The sequence below is a fragment of the Haemaphysalis longicornis genome, unplaced genomic scaffold, assembly GCF_048455015.1.
Source record: "Haemaphysalis longicornis isolate Haplotype H1 unplaced genomic scaffold, Haemaphysalis longicornis Haplotype H1 scaffold_13, whole genome shotgun sequence".
Classification (NCBI taxonomy): Eukaryota; Metazoa; Arthropoda; class Arachnida; order Ixodida; family Ixodidae; genus Haemaphysalis; species Haemaphysalis longicornis.
The window spans coordinates 101,633,457-101,653,765 of record NW_027526233.1 but is presented as its reverse complement, the minus strand read 5'-3'; the positions used below and the strand labels follow the sequence as shown (position 1 = coordinate 101,653,765).

General features: G+C 46.7%; 1 protein-coding gene and 1 pseudogene across 1 annotated transcript in view; both read right to left on the bottom strand.

The window, feature by feature from the left end:
* The window catches only part of LOC144164439 (uncharacterized), a 105,479-nt gene that overhangs the window by 51,748 nt on the left and 33,422 nt on the right, over positions 1-20,309 (bottom strand). The gene's annotated exons all lie outside the window — the stretch shown is intronic.
* On the bottom strand, positions 3,060-5,127 carry LOC144163972 (uncharacterized; annotated as a pseudogene).

The following is a 20,309-nucleotide window of genomic DNA, read 5'->3' as shown; positions in this document are numbered from 1 at the left end:
GAAAAATTTTCCGTACAGGCGACTAATCCAAGCCCTTCTGTTCCCTTGACTAACCAGCACCACTGTTGTCCATATGGAGGTTGGCTATTGTGGAACCTTGCTTTCCCTGTGGTGTCAAGGTTCGTTCATACGCTTTTCACGAGCACAGTACCGCTTGTCTGGGTGGCCCATATTTGCAGTTCTTTTTGGTGTCTTTTTCGGTTGTGTGGCCGACTAACCCTTCCGGTATCCAAATCCTTGGTTTAGGTCGTCCTCATTGTACTTTTTTTTGCCTAGGTGCGCACACTTCATGACGTTAAGTGTGTCACACATGCTCCGGAGCTCGTAAACCGTGGTGTGTTTTGCAAGTGCCACCAGCATTACCAGTTTTGCTCGAGTAGTCGTATTAAGCATGCACATTGTCATTGTGTTGGCGGGTTATTTATTGCATGTAAATGGTGACAATTGTTGAGCCAACTTTTGGTTTACCATGAGAATCAGGCTGCCATGAGACTTGGGAACATGTGATGCAGGATTACATCTAGTCGCAGTGGCTTCTATTTATTCGACCTATCTTGCTTATAGCTTTCACGTTATTGAAGGATCCTGGAAATCTGCCTTCAAAGTCCTGTCCACATAACTTAGCATGTTTAGTCTTGCCATGTTGCACACCCAACTCAGATGCAGGCACACTGTGAAGCCTGCACTCCTGGTGTGCAAAGTGCCATTGCTGGGAGGCCACTTGGTCAAAGTTTCAAGGCATGGTGAGTGACCTTTATGGATATGTGCCACTTCGTAGACACTTTTTCATCAAGAAGCAGCATATTCAATCTGGGTAAGCATGCTGTTGGGTAGAGGTGTGATTTGATTTCCACTTATCCCTATGTGTGAGCAAGTATATTTTGCCGCTCATCGCCCTAGGTGGCCTTGCACCACAAGAAATCTGCAATCATCTTCATCATCATCTGGGGACTTGGTGTATCCCGACAAAGTGCTTCTTTGCCTCCTGTAGATGGTCTTGATATACTTAGGCTGACACTGCTTTATTGCAGCCCGACATCATCACCTAGTTACCCTTGAGCTTCCTCAGTTATTTCTGAACAATGCACTGCAATCCTCAGGGATTTTAAACTGCTTTTTAGGTTAGCACTGATTCCCTGGAAAGTTGGTATACACCCTAGGATTTCATCGAAAATGTTTTGCATTTAATTGTTTTTTATTTAGTTGCCATGAAATTAATGCCTCTTACGCATATGTTGCTTGGTTTGGCAAAGTGTTGAAAAAGCTTGTTTACGAGGTCATCATGTACAAGCAGACGTACGTGACGAGCGCGTAAACATAAGGATGCCTGACCAACTAAAAGAAGACAAAGGGAAGTCAAGAAATTTGTGGGGTGGTTCTTACGTGCAGGTTTTACTAAAAAAGATTTGTAGTGGCACCAACTGTTCGGTAGCCATCCCTGTATTGTGTGTTAGCTGTTACTGTTTGCATTGTTTACTAGTTTACAGATGAAATTGTGTTGCTGTGACCATGCCTTTTCACATATGCTGTGAAACTGTCTGCATTTGCATATCATCCACACACTGATTGGTGATAACAGTGGTTCTGCAGTACCTGACAGCAGAACAAAAAGAAACGAGATAGGTACCATGAAGCCCAAATGGCACACTGATTCATTCAAAACATTTAATGGTCATACCTTGAAACAATTCTTTTTTCTAAATGGAAAGCATGGCTGCGATTGTTCAGTAGTTAGTGCTTTAAAGGGGCCGGTTCCAAATTACCCCCCTCACGTGTGACCTAATACAGTATTGCCAGGGCTTTGCGCCACAACGGGAAGGGGGTAGTCCAAAGTTAACGGCCAGGGCAGTGATTCGAAGCTGTGATGGAAAAACTGTAGTTTGGAAACATTGATACCATCAAGGAATGCACACCATTGAATTTGAGCATGACATAAACATGTGCCGTGCTACATCGAAGCTACGGATTTTTATCTCATTTTGGACGATGCAACTGACTAGAATTGAATAACTAGAGAGCCATAAAAAATTAGTCGTTTCTTGTGAGGGAGCATCGGGTGCGGTTTATTCGCAATTTGTTTACTTGTAGCGCTAGTGCACTGTTGCGACAGGCCCCCAAGAGAAGCCGTAACGTGACTGCAGAGTATAAAGTTGCTGGAAATATGTGCCCCCAATTTATGTAGATTTCTTTGGTGTAATTCACTATGGCCATTTGTTGACCTCTCTATTTACACAAAATAGCACCTTTTTTAAGTAGTATGCGCTGTAGCTGAAATGTCACAAGAGTGTTCTCATTATCATTTTGTGCTGTCAGCATCAGCCAGTAGGTGTGTGCTGATAACTGAAGCTTCTGTATATCGAAGTAGATAATGAAAAACTTGAATCAGCTTCAAGTTGGTTAGCAGTGTTATAAAATTTCGAATTAATTTTGTAACTATTCTGTGGTTCCAAGACATGCACCACCATTATCCGCTCGTGGTAAAGGGCTTTCCCGCATCGCCTGGGTGACGTGCGGGCATACGTCAAGGGGAGGGTGTTTTTGAAGCTCGCCTCTTATCTCGGTCATAATTGGGCCAACTCTGCCCTTTGTTTCGCTCATAGAGATAAAATTTGACAACAAGCGCTGAAAATAGGTTTCATGAGACTTTTGAGATTTCGGCCACCCTTCTGTCATCTCGCAATAACGCTACAAGGTCTCAGTCCTATTCCCAAACGAAGTCATTCAGGCAATCATTACGTTTCATAACAGAAAAAGGAACATAACAGGCTTATAAACATGGTCAAAACTGGGTACTCTGGGGCATTTAAGTATGCAGCTGGGCTTTCTTATCTAGAGGGTGTTGACCAGGGCCATAGCCAGATGGGGGGATTCACAGGATTCAACCCCCCCCCCCCCCCCCCCCCCCCCCCCGCCGAGATCGTTTCCAGGCAGCATGTAAGCACTACGAAGTGTTGCTTTCAGCAAAACTACCCCTTCCCAATATTCAACCCCCCCCCCCTGATTGGATTGGAAAAACTTTATTGATGCCTGCAGTGCGCGCTTTCGCGCGTAGACTGGGCCTACGTCGTCCTCGTGGCGGGCGTGCGGCACGGATCCCCGCTGGCCGTTGCCGGCTCCCCGGGTTCCTGCCTCGCCAGCGCCTCGAGGGCCTGCTGGACGGCCCATGGTTGTTCTTCTTGGTTGTTGCTCATCGTCGCGGCCTCTAGTCGCGGCGGTATGCATCCTGATTTAGCCTCGTCTGGATTCTTGATGCAATCCCACAACATGTGTGCAAAGGTGGCCGTCTCCCTGCGGCATGTCTTGCACTTGTTGTTCGGGTGTGACTGAGGATACATTCTGTGAAGCAGTGCCGGGCTCGGCAGCGTGCCCGTTTGTAGTTGCCTGAATACAACGGCCTGCGACCTGTTTAGCCCCGTGCAGGGCGGTGGGAGAAGTCTTCGGGTCAGACGGAAGGCCTTGGTTATCTCGTTGTAGTTAGTGATCCTGTCTCGTGTACTAAACCATAGCGGACGGTCGCCGTGGGCGCGGTCGGTTAGTGCTCGCGCCTTAGCGTGTGCCGTTTCGTTGCGGTTTGCGTTTCTTTTCGACGCCTCGCCCACTGGCGCCGGGAACCACTTGATGCGTACCTTCTTGTTTCCTTTCACTTCTTGTAGTATGCGGACTGCCGTCGGTGCGATTCTGCCCTTGGAAAAGTTCCTTACAGCCTGTCTGGAGTCGCTCAGCACGGTCTGGCAATCCCGGTCTGCGATGGCCAGAGTGATTGCTATCTCCTCGGCCTCTTCGGATTGAGTGCATAACGTGCTCGCTGCTGTGCGGGTGTTTCCGTCGGCGTCGACCACGGCGACGGCGAAATAGTTGCGGCCGGCATACTCTGCCGCGTCCACGTATCTGGCCTTGGTGTCGCTGGCGTGTATGTCTGTTTGCGCTTTGGCTCTCGCTCTTCTTCTGCCTTTGTTGAACTCTGGGTGTACATTCTTTGGAATAAGATCTACTCTGAGGTTTCGTCGTACGTCATCGGGAATCGAGCTTTTCGCCCCTTGTTGCTCGTGGAAGCCTATGCCGAGGTTGTTCAAGATCGTTCTGCCTGCTTTGGTGGTTGACAGCCTCTTAAGCTGAGCGGTCCTTTGTGCTTCGGCAATTTCGTCCAAGGTGTTATGGGCTCCTAGCTGGAGCAGGCGTCCCATTGCCATCTTGTAGGCTCTGCGTATCAGTGCGTCGATCTTGTTTTTCTCGCTCTTCCTCCGTTTGTGGAATGCCGCCACGTAGGCTATGTGGCAGATCACAAACGAGTGTATGAGCCTAGTTAGATTTTCTTCTCTCATTCCTCCTTTCCTTGTAGAAACGCGTTTAAGAAGTCTGGTCGCGTTCGCCGCTTTCCTGGTGAGTCGGGTGATCGTGTCACCGTTCCTGCCGTGTGACTCTATTGTCATCCCCAGCACTCTGATCTTGTTCACTATCGGTATCGTTGTCCCGTCGCTGGTCTTGATCTTGATCTTCTCGTGTTCCCTTTGGTCTTTGACTCTGCGGTTTCTGATCGGTACGTACAACAAAAGCTCCGACTTGTTTGGTGAGCATTTGAGTCCGGTGCCTTTGAGGCAGCCTTCGATTGTATCGACGGCTGTTTGCAGCGTAGACTCTATGTGAGCATCGCTGCCTCAGTCTACCCACAGCGTGATGTCGTCTGCATAGATCGTGTACTTGACCTCGTTGATTCTGCTCAGGCTTTCGGCTACTGCGATCATCACGAGGTTGAACAGCAGTGGTGAAATGACTGAGCCTTGAGGCGTTCCTGTGCTACCTAGGCGTTTCTCCTTCGCCTTCAGGTCGCCGGCCCTAAGTTCCGCTGTCCTGCCTGTGAGGAAGTCCTTGACGAAGTTATACGTTCTCTCGCCCATATTGAGTTGGGACACTTGCTTTAGGATGGCGGAGTGTTTGACTTTATCAAAAGCACTTTGCAGGTCGAGGCCGAGTACTGCCGTGGTGTCTTTGGTGTCTCGTCTATGATTTGATGCTTGAGTTGGATCATGGCGTCCTGTGTGCTAAGGTGTTGTCGAAAGCCGATGATCGTCTCGGGATACAGCCCCTCTCTTTCGAGGTACTCTTGCCACCTGTTTAGCAGGACGTGCTCCAGCACCTTGCCCACGCAGGACGTGAGCGATATTGGGTGGAGGTTGTCCGTGCTCGGCCGTTTCCCCGGTTTGGGGATGAGTATCATCTTGGCCTTCTTTCATTGTGGTGGTAGTGAGCCGGTTTTCCAGAATTTGTTGTAGTACGCCGTTAGTTTCTCGATAGATCGATCTTCTAGATTCTTGAGGGCTTTGTTCGTGATGAGGTCTGGACCGGGAGGCCCCCCCTCCCGAAAAAAATTTCTGGCTATGACCCTGGTGTTGACTATGGCACCTTCGGTGCGGCCACTTTTTCAGGGAGCGAAATGAAGTGTCTCTTTTTCTCTTTCTGTACTTCTGTTTTTGCGTCTTGACAACTTTGTTGCACTCCTGCTGCCCTAGTCCACACTTCCTAGACAAGAGAGCTCAGCTGCATACTGACATACTAGCTCAGTCCCCTGTTTTGATCTTTTTTTTTACTTGCTTTGCTTCCTGTTGTCTTCATTACGGGACGTAAAAAAACAATAAAGTGGACTAGCTTCGCACTTCCAGACAGCGAGCCAATGGTTTTTCTGAGGCGAAGGCGTTTGCACTGTGACCTTTTTGAAGCTTCTCGCCCTCCCTGCGCATGTGGTGTTGTCCACTTCAGTCTGTTACAGGCATGTGCTTTTACTTCCTCATCAACTGTTTTTATATCTTCATATTATTCTTACCATGCCCTTCCCTCAAAACTTGTTTTTTTGTGGAACCTATAATGTGCGTGCGTGTTTATGGGCTGCTAGCACTGGGAAAAGGGACCCATAAGCTAGCTCAAGGCAGGGATGCTGCCATTACACGAGAGCTGAAAAGTTTCGTTAAGAACTGACGAGAACATGAAAGAAAGTAATGCTTGTGGTTTTTTTAACGACACATATGCTAATCTCAACTCGACATAATGAGTACCTGCAATGTACTATTGCTTAAAGGCTGCATGAGGTGAAAGTTTACCCGATGCAAAATATGTGGTAGCATAAATGAAGCTGAAAGCTGCGGAAACAGCTTCTGCACTTTTGATGTCATAGAAAATTGCAAAGCCTTTTAGACGAGCCTTTCATTTTTCTACAAGCTATAGTTAGTAATGAATGCTTTAGATATTGCAGATTTCAGTTCCTTTATTACGAAGCACTGAATATTGGCTTCAGTTCACAACTATTCCAACAAAGCCATTTCTCCCTTCATATCTGCTGCAAAACCAAAAAACTCTACTAGCAAACCTCTGCCAGCCAGTAATGGAAGTTGAAAATGGGAGGAGTTAGGGAATCACCTCCAATTTCGTGTTTCCCTCAACACGGAATGAATGTACTTGATTTTTCCTTCTGTATTGACATGATTGTTCTTCTGGCATGACACCCTTTGGACTGGAGCTAAATTGTAAGTCTTCATGGTTCCTTTATCAGTGTGCTTCTTTCCTAGCCGTACCATATCCAAGATCAGTCTAAGGTTTGGGCAGTCACGCGTACAGTAGCGAAATTCACACTTCAGAACACGTTATGCCAATCAATTGTGTGCGCTTGATACCTTGGCCCATGCACCAAAGAGCAGCATGTTGCCAGCAAAGAAATTGGAATGGTGATCTCACTGTCCTGCACATAGTTCAGGATGCAATCACTGCATGGATGCTGCGCTACATTGTCCTGTCAGCTTTGTTGTGGTTGCATGCATGAGCAAGTCCATGTGCAACGTGAGCAATGATAGCAACAAGTGCCTGCTAGGATGCCAGCATGCATGTTTTACCGCACTAAGTGCACTGCGAAAATTATGAATTACGAAATATGCGCTAACTGGACGTACAGAGAAAGGAAGACACACACCTCACAACTGCTTTCTTGCATGTCCAGTTAGTGCAAATTTCATTATTCATAATGCACCAACTAGACCAACAAAACATTTCATTGCAACAGTTGTGTTCTTGCTATGTTCCAGGGACATGAACAGTGCATATGCTTGTGCGGGGTTAATCATGTATGACGTGCTTCGTGCTGTTACGTGCTTCATGTAACTGTATGTAGCGGCGACTGTATGTTGATGCATGCTTGAATGGAAACGCTATGCCGTCTGTTGTTGTATTGCTACAATGTGCTTTTGTTATTGTTGACACGATATCTGTAGTATCACAAGTTTTATCTATTTAGCTGCTACTGCATATCAGTGTCTACATATAAAAGTGCACAATAAAGGAACAAGGGCTACAAGACATGAAGGAACCCAAGCAATAAACTTACAACTGCTAACTAAAAAACAAGAACAGGTGTTTATAACAATACAAAACTTCACAGGTATGCATTGCTCATATGTTTGCAATGACGTCCACTAATTATCATTACTCAGAGGAGCTGAGCGCTGGTTGTCATCTTTATATTTGGTCACTCTCTTTTCCCCTGCTCATCTCGGCCGGTACATTCGGGTGCTTAATTGCAGTGCCTTGTGCTGGCACCTCATTTCTGCGCGCTCCTGGTTGGGTTTATTCAGCTGATGGGTTTATCCAGCCGATGCCATCGAAGTCTCCAACTGGGGAAAGCAGATAGACCACTTAAGTGTGAGAATGCTGTTTCCCTTCAACACAATTTCTTCTCACATGCACGCGTCCACTCCTGTTCCGTATATGGAGATTGCCACGTCGTGCTGTGCACAGCTTTTCACAGTTGTCGGAATCGTTTACTTACTGGGACTCTTCGATTATCCATCTTGGTTTCACGGGCGACTCCCTGAGAATCAATCTGGCACTGATTTTTCGACGATATTCCTGCGATGTGGGGATCCCTTGGACTACCCGCTGAGTGTCTGGGGCAAGTGCGAGGAAGTTAATTGGAGAGCCCCATAGTCACAAGTCGGCTGCATGTGGTGGGGGGCACTACAATCACGGGAAACAAATTTTATTGAATGCACATCACTGAAACTTGCTGTTATTGCAGGAGGAGAGAGACAGCTTGGTTCTGGTTCGTGGCTGACAGGTACAGGAATAACAGCTTTAGTGGCAGTGGTAGTGTGATGGCAATACCGATAGCAGATATCCCAGCAAGGGATGCAATGCACTCAGCACATCACAATATGCGCATCTGCAACTAACTAGTATCAGCACAAACTGCATGCCCACACCGAACTTGCTGGTAGTTTGACATTTGTTTTCCTGGCTGCACATCTTGATCATGGGCTGGCACTGCAGACTTGTAGCCATTCTTTTTACGTAGTTTTGGGACCTTAGGCGGCTGCTTGGGCTACTCCTGGTGTTATGTTCTGATGTGCTTCTCTGGTGCGTCTTCCTACGTTGAGTTGCAGCTCCCCTTTGTGGTGCTCATTATGTACATGTAGGTGGCAAGCACAAAGGAATTTTTTTCGAGCACCTCGCCATGCTGTTGCTTTGCTTGGTGGTGCAATGTCTGTTTCTGTGCCTCGCAAATGGACCATGACAAGGGCAAAACGATTTCTTTTGGTTTTTTGTTGAGGTCATCAGACACATTTACTGTATTATCCTGTATTGGTGTCGCCTTCTGTTCAGATTACCCCAGTGACATCTCGGTGATCGCTTCTTGCTCACTTGTGCAATGGTGCTTGCTCACTCTGGCAGTGACAGTGCACATTCGAGAAGTCTTCGCTTCTTTTTTTTTTCTCAACTTCCGTCGATTTCTATAGCAGGTCCTGTTTGTCAGTGAACGTTGATTAGTAGGCCATTATTTGGTTTTGTGGCCTAGTAGCTGGAATCAACCATTAGCTGTGGTGTTGGTGTGCATGCACACATAGCACCAGTGATGGTGCTGCATTGCACAGGCAGTTGCTGAACCCTTCGTGAGGTCGTGAGGTCAGGCAGGCTTGTCACGTTTTACTATGTGGGGACGAACGCGTTTGCCTTCCTACCATTTAGGTTTGCAGTGATTGCCGTCAATCCTTCCATACAGTCGTCAGATGCAGCCATTTCTTGTACCTCCAGCGGTGCTTCAACCTGCATCACAGCTTCCGTGATGCAGAGCATTGTAACGGCGACACAAACAGCAGAGTGTTCATAATCATCCAGATGGTTAGACTGCAGGTTTTCGTGTGTTCTGCGCTTGCGGTGCACATCTCTGAGGTGAAAACACCGCCTTCCAATTTTCCCCTTAGTGAACCTTCTTGCTCCGTGGGTTGTGTGCAGTGTTAGGCGCCACCTGTACGTGTCAGCAGATTGCAGGTTTGTGGGTGTATTTCACTTTGGTGAATAATTTTCAATGGGGGCATAACATTGCTGAAATTTAATTTATGGGTGGCTCTAGGCCCATGACTTCCTCACTGAGACGTGTTCTGCCTGTATGTCGGAATGTTTGCGTGACCAGGCTTCAGGCGTGCGGTGGTTTCTGGGCTATTATGGTGAGTGGAGATACTTGAAACAGTACATGCTGGTGGTAGGTAGTAAGTATGCATGTGCCGGTGCAGTTTCAGCGAGTTCAGGCAACACTGTACATTTCGTGAAGTATGCGACAAACATGTACTCGACCTCATGCAGTGGTGCATTAGTGTGTATTTCTTCGGGACCTTGCACTACGTTCAAGGCCACAGGAGGCGTTTGTGTTTCCCCAAACTCCACGGCTGTTGAGAAGTTCGTGCGGCTCCTTCTAACAGGCTCCATTTGCTTGCTTGGTAGTGAGGCACGTTTATGTCTCACTAAAACTTGCGTCTGAAATTCTCATCTGTGAACTGGTCAACTGATAGCCAAGTTTGACGATTACCTAGGCCTTTTAGTGAACTTTGACTCTGGGCCACACTCCTTTCTTGCAGCAAGCTGTGCAATGTGTAAGAAATGATCTTGCTGGCAAAAGCAGGCGGTGTTTAATTCAGCATTCTGTGTTGTTGTAATATGTATTTATTAAGCCTAATTACGATATGTGCCTTGACCTTTGTCATCACCGGAGGGGGAGATGGGGGAAGGAAGTGTCCCGACTAAATGTGGACCTGTACAACGGCTTCTCGAACGTATACGCGAAAAGAACCGAGGACCACCTTCCTGTGTTCTGTAGACCCTTCTGGATGGGTCCACTCCTGCTGTGGTTGTGGCCTGACTTGTGGAGGAATGAGAGCATGTGCTTGGTTTCTCTGGTGCTTCAAGGCAGGGCAGCTCCATAGCAGGTGGTTAAGGTCGGCGACTTGTTGGCTGTCAGGTGAGTCGGGGTGTTGACGAAAGCGGGCTATGATGTGCGGCGTTACAGCAGTGTTCGTCCGAATACGTTGAAGTGTGACTTGCCCACCAGTTATAACGGGATGGAATAGGGTCATCCTCTTCAGGTCTTCAGGTAGACAAAGTCGAAGCACTGCATGTCGCTCAGCATGTGCTTTGGCAATAGCTTCCTCATAGTCATACTCTTCGTCATTCCCTTCCTTTTCCAATTCGTCGGGCAGAAGCTCCAAAAATGGAGGTGTCGACGCTTGGCGAGCGGGGAAGATGTCTGTCAATCGCGACGGAGGCTTTTGGCTGTTATTGGGGTTCGAAAGAATCTACCGTGCTGCCTTGTGTGCCTCCTGTTGCCCGGTATCCCATTAAGGCCAGGGACCCAGCAAATTGCAATTGTGCGGCCGACTTGTCGAAGGTCTCTTGCGACTGCACGAATTCTTGCGGCCGTCCGACTGCGTGTGTTATTTTTTCCGCGTTCTCTCACGGCTTTCTTGGAGTCCTTATAGAGCAGGAAAGTGGTTGGTGCCTCGGTGGGGATTGTGCCGTCACCTCTGTGCACTTCTTCCGTCGCTAGTAGTAAGTCCCTCAGTTCTGCTTCCGTCACAGATGGGGTACCGCGGAGAGTCTTGGCTACTTTAGTTTTGGTCTGGTCGCAGTACCATGCTATGGCGACCTGATCATCTTGAAGAGCTGCGTCAGTGTAAATCCTGCGCACCCCTTCATCTTGGCCGGTATGCTGGAGCTCTTTCAGGTGTGTCGTTGCTGCTCATTGGTGGCATGTCGGATGTGCTGTGCTTGTGTTTTTGGGCATGGGCCGGTGGTCAACGATGGCTATTTGTTCCCATGGTTCAGGTGGTTGGTAGATTGGAGGCTTTGTGTCCAGCGAGTGGCCAATGTGACGAAGAATGGCCCTGCCAGCTTGAATGCTTACGAATCATAGTAGTTGTGAGGCTTCCAAGCTTTCAGCTCTGTCTTCTACGGTGTTCATCCCTGAGTGAAGGTGGAGATTATAAAGAATTGCAAAGCGAGGAAGACCCGACACAAGTCGCATGTCTTCACGGTCAACTCTCGTTGGTTTTTTTTGTGAGTATAAAAGGTATACCCGTACGCCGCCTTTGAAACCAACAAGCCATTTACCAAAATGCAAAGAACGCGTTCATCCCAACCCCACTGTTTTGAAGTAACCCACCGAATCAGGGTTAGGGTGCTTTTCCACGTAGCGGTCAATTTCTTGAGCTACGTGGTGGTTCCCTTTCCTCGTCTATGGCAAAACCGAGAATACAGACAGTAGGTCACTCTTGGATTTGTACTCCATTCATGGTGTGCTTAAAACGGGCTCTTTATGTTCTGTTTTTGTAGCCGTTTGCCACTACTAAAAAAACACTCTTCTGTGGAGATGGAGCGATTCTTACCTCGGCTAAGAAAGAGAGACTGTGTTTACACATTGCTGCATTGCTTGTTCTTGTTCACCTATCGAGCCCACCTTCGGCCAAAGCATGATGTCATCTCCATACATCGTGCAATGTAAGCCGTCAATCTCGTCCAGGAGTGGCGGAAGGTCAGCCATGACGACATTAAACAGCGTTGGCGATAAGACTGAACCTTGAGGTGCTCCGACCCAGTTTGCTGTTTTGGGGGCTAGTGTGTCACCAACACGTACTTGATAGTGGCGGTCTCGCAGTAAATCTTGCACAAAGGCGCATGGCTTTCCATCCAGTCCTTAGCTGCGTGCGTCTTTGATAACTGCCTCATGAAATACTGAGTGAAATGCTTTTTTAACATCGATGGCTACCTCTAGACGGTTGATTGATTGATTGTAGGGTTTAACGCGCCGACGCAACGCAGGCGATGAGGCGCGCCGTAGTGGAGGGCTCCGGATTAATTTAGACCACCTGGGGATCTTTAACGTGCGCCGAAATCTCGTACACACGGGCGTTTTACCTCTAGACGGGGGTCACATGATGGGGTGTTAGTTATAACATCTTTGGACAGCACTGTTAAGCTGTCTAGAGTAGAAAGGTGCCTCCGGAACCCCGTTTGACATGGGTGCAGTTCGGCTGTTGCCACTGAATTCTTGCTAGAACCAGTCTCTACATAACTTTCATCATATTACAAATCCAAAAATGGGTCTCCGATTCTCTATTTCCGTGAGTGGCTTCCCAGGCTTTGGAATGGGTATCGTCCACGATTAAAGTGAGTGTTTTGTAGTTCTCTCAGCCTTTGTTCGACGAGCAACGATACGTTATTGTCTGAATAAGTAAATAAGTACTGAGGCGCGTCCACCTGCCGTTCATCAAACATAGAAGGGTGTACTGAACGGTTTGTTGGTACACTGTAACTTCAAGAAAACAGCTCAGGCATTGGGACTAAGCAAGAAACACAACAATTTCTTGCCTACTCCTGTCGTGTGTTCTCTTTTATTGAATTTGCTCAGACGGTTTCTTTTGGCTGTTTCATTCCTCCAGCTTCTCATTAGTGGCACTGAGCTTGATACCCGTTTTCCATATCTCTGGCCGAAGACCGTCCTATAAGCAGGCTGCGGGGCAGCGGGACCACAGCGGCTAAACCTGGACGTGTCCCGCCTAAATCGGGACATGTGGTCGCTTTACCCACAATGTTGGAATGTCGGAACTCATTAGGCAGCACAGAAGATTCCCAGATAGCATTAAGCCAGTCGAAAAGTTGCTCCTTGTGCGCTTCAGGCAACTTGCAAAGGGCCGCATAAGTGATCTCATCTGGACCAGGAGCGCTCATTGTTTTGGTTTTCTGAAAAGCTGATCTAAGTGCAGCCATTCTAAATGGGTCATTTAGACTGGTGTTCATTTCTGTAGGCGTCATGCGTGCGAGAACGGGCGCTCTTGGCTTCACCCCAAGTGGGAGTTGTGGAAATAAGTTGGCCAGCCTGGATCGCAACTTTGCTCTCTGTGATGCCCAGTCAAAGATGTTCTGGCCCGCCGTTTTGTTCTTTTTTGCCCTGCGTGCAAGGAAATGTCGTCCACACTTTGCCGTGCCTGGTCTGTGCATTGAAGGCGGTGCAGTTCCGATTCCAGTTATCCTGGGAGAGCTGCAAGGAGTACTGACGTGCGCTTGCAGTTGCTTGGTTAAGGCGCGATCGAAGCAGGGGTGTGCCCTCCTTTGCGAAATTGCTGGAACGAACGCTTGCAGACGGCTGTCCATAGATTTAGCAAATGTAGGTCGGGTAGTTGTAATGCAGTTGTAAATGTCACCGATGTGTAGTCTTCGACTGTGACCAATTTTATGGCTTCCCGCAGAGCAATACCAATGCGTGTGTAGATAGGATCTGCAGGATCTGTTTCATTTAGGATGGTGCGAAACTTATCCCATTTTTCGAAATTGATCTGTTGTTTCTCTAGTATCAATTGCAATGCTTGAGGTGTTATTCATAGTGGCAGGTGGTCACTTCTGAGTGTGTCTGATGTAGTCTTCCAAATACCTCGAAGGTTGGGAGAAGCCCAAGTACGGTCTGGTATCATGTCTCACTGCGACGCAGCATTCTCTGCTTTCACCAAAATTTTTTGGCAAGGTCGTGTATTGTAACCGAATCCAAATTATTTAGCTTTGGTATAACATCTTCATTCCAGATTTCAAGTTTGGAGACAGTGGGTAATGTAGCACTAATTGAAATTGAATACCACTTTATTTTTGCATTTCAGCTAATGCTGCCAAAAAAATAATAAATCCTCAAAGGAATTCCCACTGAGCGTACAACGGCCAGCTGACCACTGTAATGTTCAGTAGCGCTAGGGTTCATCCCAGACATTGTGGATCATGTGGTGTGCCTGTGTCGAAGTGGAAGTTGCGGTCGTTGTCATTGCATTGGCAATGTCAGTGCATGTAAGTTGAGTGTGGGTAGTTCTGCTACCCTTGAGAAAAACGGTACATGCGCCAGTAGTGGTGTGGCTGTCCTCAAGAAGGTATGCAGTTCGGCCCCGCAGAGCTGTGGTGCCAGCTGGTTTGGGGCGAGACAGCGGTGAGCGAATCTTGAGTCTTACTTGCCTTGGCATCCTCACTGCTTGCCTGGTCGGCCCCTCGTCGCCATCGCGAGTTTCTTGTCACTAAATGTTGCAGCAGGGGAAGCAAGGCAGCAGGCCTCCGGGTCGTGGCTGATCGGTGCAAAGACGACTTTTTTAATGGAAGCACCAGCTCTTTGCATGTTTTTTGGATGTGGAGAGGCTCTTGGCGGTTAGCGGTAGCACATTGATGTCTGTTTTGGGTTTAGTAATGGTTTCCATATAAATAGCAAAGGTTCTTTTTGTGTTTGCCAACCATTGATGGGCAACTGGAATGAACTTCAGATATTGCTGGCATGTCTAACCCTCCACTTGCTGTGTATCTTAGTACCTTTTGTCATAAGTAAAGCTGTCACTGGATCAGGTTGCCTTTGCGTCGTGCTGTTGCTGGAATTTTCCCATATCAGCATGCTTGCCCTTGTGCTAGTTGTGTGGAGAGCTTATCCAGGGCAGCAAAGGGGCTATCTTGCACGCTTTGATGCTAAGTGCTACGGTTAATCTGTTCAGTGGCGAGACCTTACTGCCTCGAAGTTGCATTGCCCACATGCAAAGTTGTAGGTCACACGTCGATCGCACCCACATCCATGGTCACATCTGCAGTGCATATATGGTGTATGAATAACAAGACCTACCACAGCTGTGGCTGCCAGCTATTTCCATGTTCACTGGCTTCATTCCCTGTGTTGTGTCCATTCTAGCTTAGTGAGCCATGCCACCTATTTTTATGGCATCATACAAATGGTATGACTTGTTTATTGCAGGCCACTCTCTTTTATGTGAATATGACCATCAGGTTTTTTGTGAGACGTAGCTGTGGAGCTGTGTAAGCTTGACCTCTGTCCGTGCGGATGATTGGCACAAAACTTGGCGCAGCAAAGTGGAGACAGGGAGATGCTAGCCCAAGAAGTATGAGGGGTAGTGGCGAGGAGACAAGGAGCCCAGGAGCAGGTGTGGGGGCACAAAAAAAAACGTTTCTTTGGTGGGAATTGCAACTAAGTCCCTTGTGTTATGAAGCTGGAGTCTATTTAATTGCACTGTCATCACAGTCGCAGTACACAGCATTTGTTTAGGGGATGTAACATGGCTGTTAGCTTTGGACTTTGGCTGAGCTGAAGTGGGCTGTGGTAGTTTAGATTTTGAACTTTAGGAGGGTGTATTCGGGACTTCGCCTTACGACTTCGGCAATATCGATTTTGGGCTTTGATTTTACTCAATTTGCATGGAGAAGACCACCAGCTCCGCTGTTTCCTCAGTCTTCACATCTCAATTGCAAAGGTGGGTAATTTTTTTTTGCTTACTTCTAGTGTGCAGTTGTAAGTTCACCATTTTGGGTAACTTGGTATCTTTAGCACCCTGGTTCCTGCATTTTGTTGTTAGCATCTAATCTGAAGCACTTACTTGTTGAGCACTTGCCCTGTATACTGCTGTAGTGCATGGTTGTTTATGTTCTTTATTCTTATTGAGTGGTGAGTTTTTAATGCATTTCCAAAGCCCATCTGAGTGTTTATGTGCACACTGATGGGCCAGTGAAATGTGAACACAAAAATGTGAACCAGAACATGTAAACCTAAAAAACACTATTCTTGTATGGTAATTAATGCCGCACTAATGGCAAATTTGGAAAGCCACAGTACCCAACTTTGTTACCGTAATTATGCCACACATCTATATCAGTGCAATGGAAAGAAAATCGCGTTGTGTGTTCTGGTTCATATTTTCGTGATTGTGTTTCATTTGTCCATGACTACACATTAGTAATTTGTGTAGCCACTTATATATGCTGCTTTTGTGTGTCAAGCACCTAATGTGCATTAAGTGTGACTACAGTGTGCTACAGTAAACTGTATTTCTAAAAAAAATTGGTTCCTGACTCACTTGTGCGTATGCATGACAACTGCAGGAGTATCTCCAGGTAAGTCACTTTGTATTGCAGGCTATTTTAGCACCACGTTGTGACTGGAGATGGATTGCATATGTGAACTGCTGAATGTGTGTATTTGAGGGATACAGAGGTGCACACAATAGGTATGCTAGAAAGCGTGTGGACTGCTGCTGGGACTTCATACAACAGCTGCATTTATACTAGGACATTATTCGCTAGGCAAGTTTCACTGCTTCTGAATTGCTCCACTTTACTTAAACATGCACTGCTGCCATGAGCCCTTCTGTGTATGCAACGTATGTAACAAAGGGGCGCCCTTTCTCAAAGTGCACAAAAAGTGTAGAGAGAAGGTGAGGGGCACTTTCCATGGTCTAGCAGCATCCAGTACAGGCATGCTGGATTTAAATCCTGTTGAAACTTTTTAAATACTGTGTTTTGCATAGTTTTCGCATAAAAAAATATAGTGTTTGTGATGGAGCAAGACACCTGTTATTAATATACAAGCTAGTGTCTGTCGTATGCCTGTGGAATGATTTTAGGTGAATTGATGTCCTATTAATTCTTGTAGTTATTGAGTAATTTAATTTAGTACTGCCTGCATTCTACATTCGTGCATGTAACTCACGTGCTTCTTTCGGTTTTTCTCAGTTTATGTTTCATTTGTGACCTCTGCAAATAAAACATTACAACAAAGCTTCCGTGTGAATGTCCTTCACTCCATGGGTGCCCTTGGCCCCATGTAGTGTTCTATTCTGTTGGCATCTCAGATCTGGCCACAGTAAAAAGTTAAAATAAGCTTGTGTATATGGTGGAATCCTCTGCGAAACTGGAGAATAAGAAGTTCAATCTGGCATACCCTCTCCTGAATATTACATGTGCCCCAAGAGTGGTCTCACATCGCCAAGTGAATCAGCTTACTTTGCAGCCAGCGGTGACAAGCATTGACCCAAGCTTTTGCCTGTCCCAATATATCCAGCCCCACTTGAAAAAACAGCTTATACAATTTCTGCCTCGACTAGTGTCTTACCCATGACATCCCAACATTTGTGCAGACTAAGAAATATGCCACGGAAATAAAAACCTTGCTTTTAAATCAACTTATAAGGAAAGAAAGCATCTTGTAGATTGAAGCTGATAAAAATTGCAATATTGATAACACTTCTAATTGCTCATCTTAATTTCTTATAAAACGACCTTTGTACATGAATACGTGTTAATGAAAATGAACAATTCTTTGCTTGCATAAAATAACAGATTGTGCCTCGCCTCCTTGGAGGAGAATTTGTGCGTTCTTAGATGATAATGTTGTGCACTAAACGCACAAGCAAGAGTAACACAATTCAGCGTAACTGCATTGCATTTGCAATGTGCGAGTTCTCTAAACATGTTATTTCGTTTGCTGCACGTGTATGCCATCATGTTCGCAATTTCGTTTGCACTAGCTTTAGGTGGTGGAGCCCATGCAGAACTTGACAATCCACACAACCCCGTATGTTATGGTCATAAATAGTAATTCGGATCAAGAACCACTTAAAATTAACTAATGCCTACCTCTCAAACTCCTTCTGCAGGGTTTGCGAGTGCATAGTCACCAAAATGTGATTTATTAACAGATAAGCATAATAAAAAATGCACAGTTAAATGGAAGGCATGCTTGTGACTACTCCGTTTCATGGCATCATTTCATCGGTTATGCTAACTTGACGGGCACACACGTTGATACCGAAAGCTATATTCCCACACGCTGTTGCAGTTTCACATCAATGCGCCTACATGTCATCATGGCTAACATTCGTAATCCGTGTGGGAATGGCAGTGTGCAAAATTATCCCGTATGCACTGTGTTCATGAGAACGCAATCTGTAAAACAAAAATTGAATTACTTGGGAACAAATTGGGACAACTTTACGGCAATGAGAACTGTGTGCCATTAATGTTGCAGTCGCTGTTGCAAAGATAAAGTGGACAAGCTTCTGGACGAAAAACCCACCTTAATAAAAGATGTTCATACATTACTTTTTCAAGGCACTTCTTTTGCAATGACCCCCCTTTCTTTGTTGAAAGCAGCAATTCGAGGCTGCCAACGTAATCATCATCCCATCTAACTGCTTATGCGGACAAGTGCAACATCTCCAGGCATGCTACGACAATGCTCTAGGTGGTGGCGTATCAAAACGTGCTCTGAAGCCTACGCAATCACCGATTGCATTCGACCTGTACCACCACTTATATTTTTCAGCAGACGCACCTCATCATGTTCCATCTCAGGTAAGCATAGATTGATAGATTTTAAAAGCCTGTGCTAAAAAAAACGCTTTCGTGTGGGCTTTTGCAAGGCCTACACTTACGGCCCTTCGCGCCGAGCTCATTGCCAAAAAATAATGCCGGAACGTGTGCACTTGGAAGGCAAATATGTTTGCAAGGCATACGAATCGTCTTACACACACTAGTTGTTTTCTCGTATGTATCTATATAACTAAGACCTTTTGCAGCAACTACCAATTGAATATAGAAGAATACGAACACTGCAGCAAAGGTACACATTTTTATTGCATGCAAAACAAGACCCACAGCAAGCGGAACTAAATGTAAACGAAAAAAATTACCCCAGCTTGCCATTCACACGAACTACCAAAATAATTGTGCATACTACATACTGTCGACAACGATAACTTAAAAATCCCACATGGGCTTCGTCTGTTTCACAGGTAACTTCCAAAACATTTGAAATTCTGCGCGAAAACGTTTGCACTCCTATTTACAAGTGCACGCTTAGGCAGGTACTTCACTATGGCCCAACCGATAGTTTGGGCGCAAACTACACTTTGCGATGATCAACTTACCGCAATCAAGCAGATACCACGAATACGGCCTGAATGTTACGTGCGCGCAGGTCACCGAACGTTTCGTGAGTAAATTATTTGAACTGCATACGTAATGAACCCAAGCATTATTACTTAAACGCTACGAGCGCAGTGCTTAACTGGTTCACTGCGTAACCATTTAACACAATTTCTTCCCCACAAAGCAAGCCCACGCACCAGGCGCCTCTTTTTGCAGCATCAGCTCTCAGAGCCTTCTAGTAGTATAGAAGGCTCTGCATCAGCTGAACGACTCCACAGCTGGTGCGGTTGCACGATTCGAAGCCGGGCCGCCCGGGCCGGATACACGGTGCTACTTCCAAACACTGGTTTCCACGCGCAAATGCTTTTTTTTCACCTTCAAAACCTTCTGACCTAACACCTGGTCTAACAAAGCCGAGCAAAACGGTCTTGAATAGCAGCCCCAGTCACTGGATAAAGTATTCCTGATGAACACTTCGGCCCATACTGAGCTCGCGAAAACATAAATTATCACCTACAGAGACCGGTAGTACTTTTCGCACTTAGGTTAGTAGCCTAGGCGCTGATTATTAACGGCAGGCATCGGTTACCGGCGCGCAATTAACTTCTCACCGCTTCGTTTTCTTGCGGCGGCGTCGAGCGGGCTTCGTGACACACCTGGCCGCCGCCATGTTTACGCTGCGCTCCAGGAGCTTTCTCTATGGGGGAGGCGGAGGCATGCTTTCTCTATGGGCGCGGCGTAATAATGGCGGAACAAACAATTTTTGATGACGTTGTGCGTAAATATGGCGATATGACAGCAGTTTTGCGTGATGCTTTTCGTAATCGTTACGTCACAGCTCGACAGGCTCCTCCCCCTGACCGAACTCGAAGGCTCTGGCTCTGTAGTGCCTGGAATATACTGGCTAGTGTGCGGAGCGCGCGCATTCTCTACGGGAGAGGGTGGCTCCGCCTGCGATGACTGCGCTCAGAGGCCGCAAGGGGCGCTGCTCGGCGAGAGGGTGCATGAAAGCCGCCAAGCTCCTCTGTCGCGGCGGCGTATTCGGCAGCCCACGCTTTGGTCGGCGGCGTGTAAGCACTGCCGAAGTAAACAGGTAGTCCTTTTTCAGAAACTGTTCGCCCATCCTTACTGTAAATGAGCTACCAATCGCCTGGCTATTTTGTGATTTCATCCAGAAACCCAAATTTAAGCTCTCCTAAGGCAGTATATGGTATATGCCGACTGAGCGGGAAATTTAATTTGAATGGTTTATTAATAAAATATTCTGAACC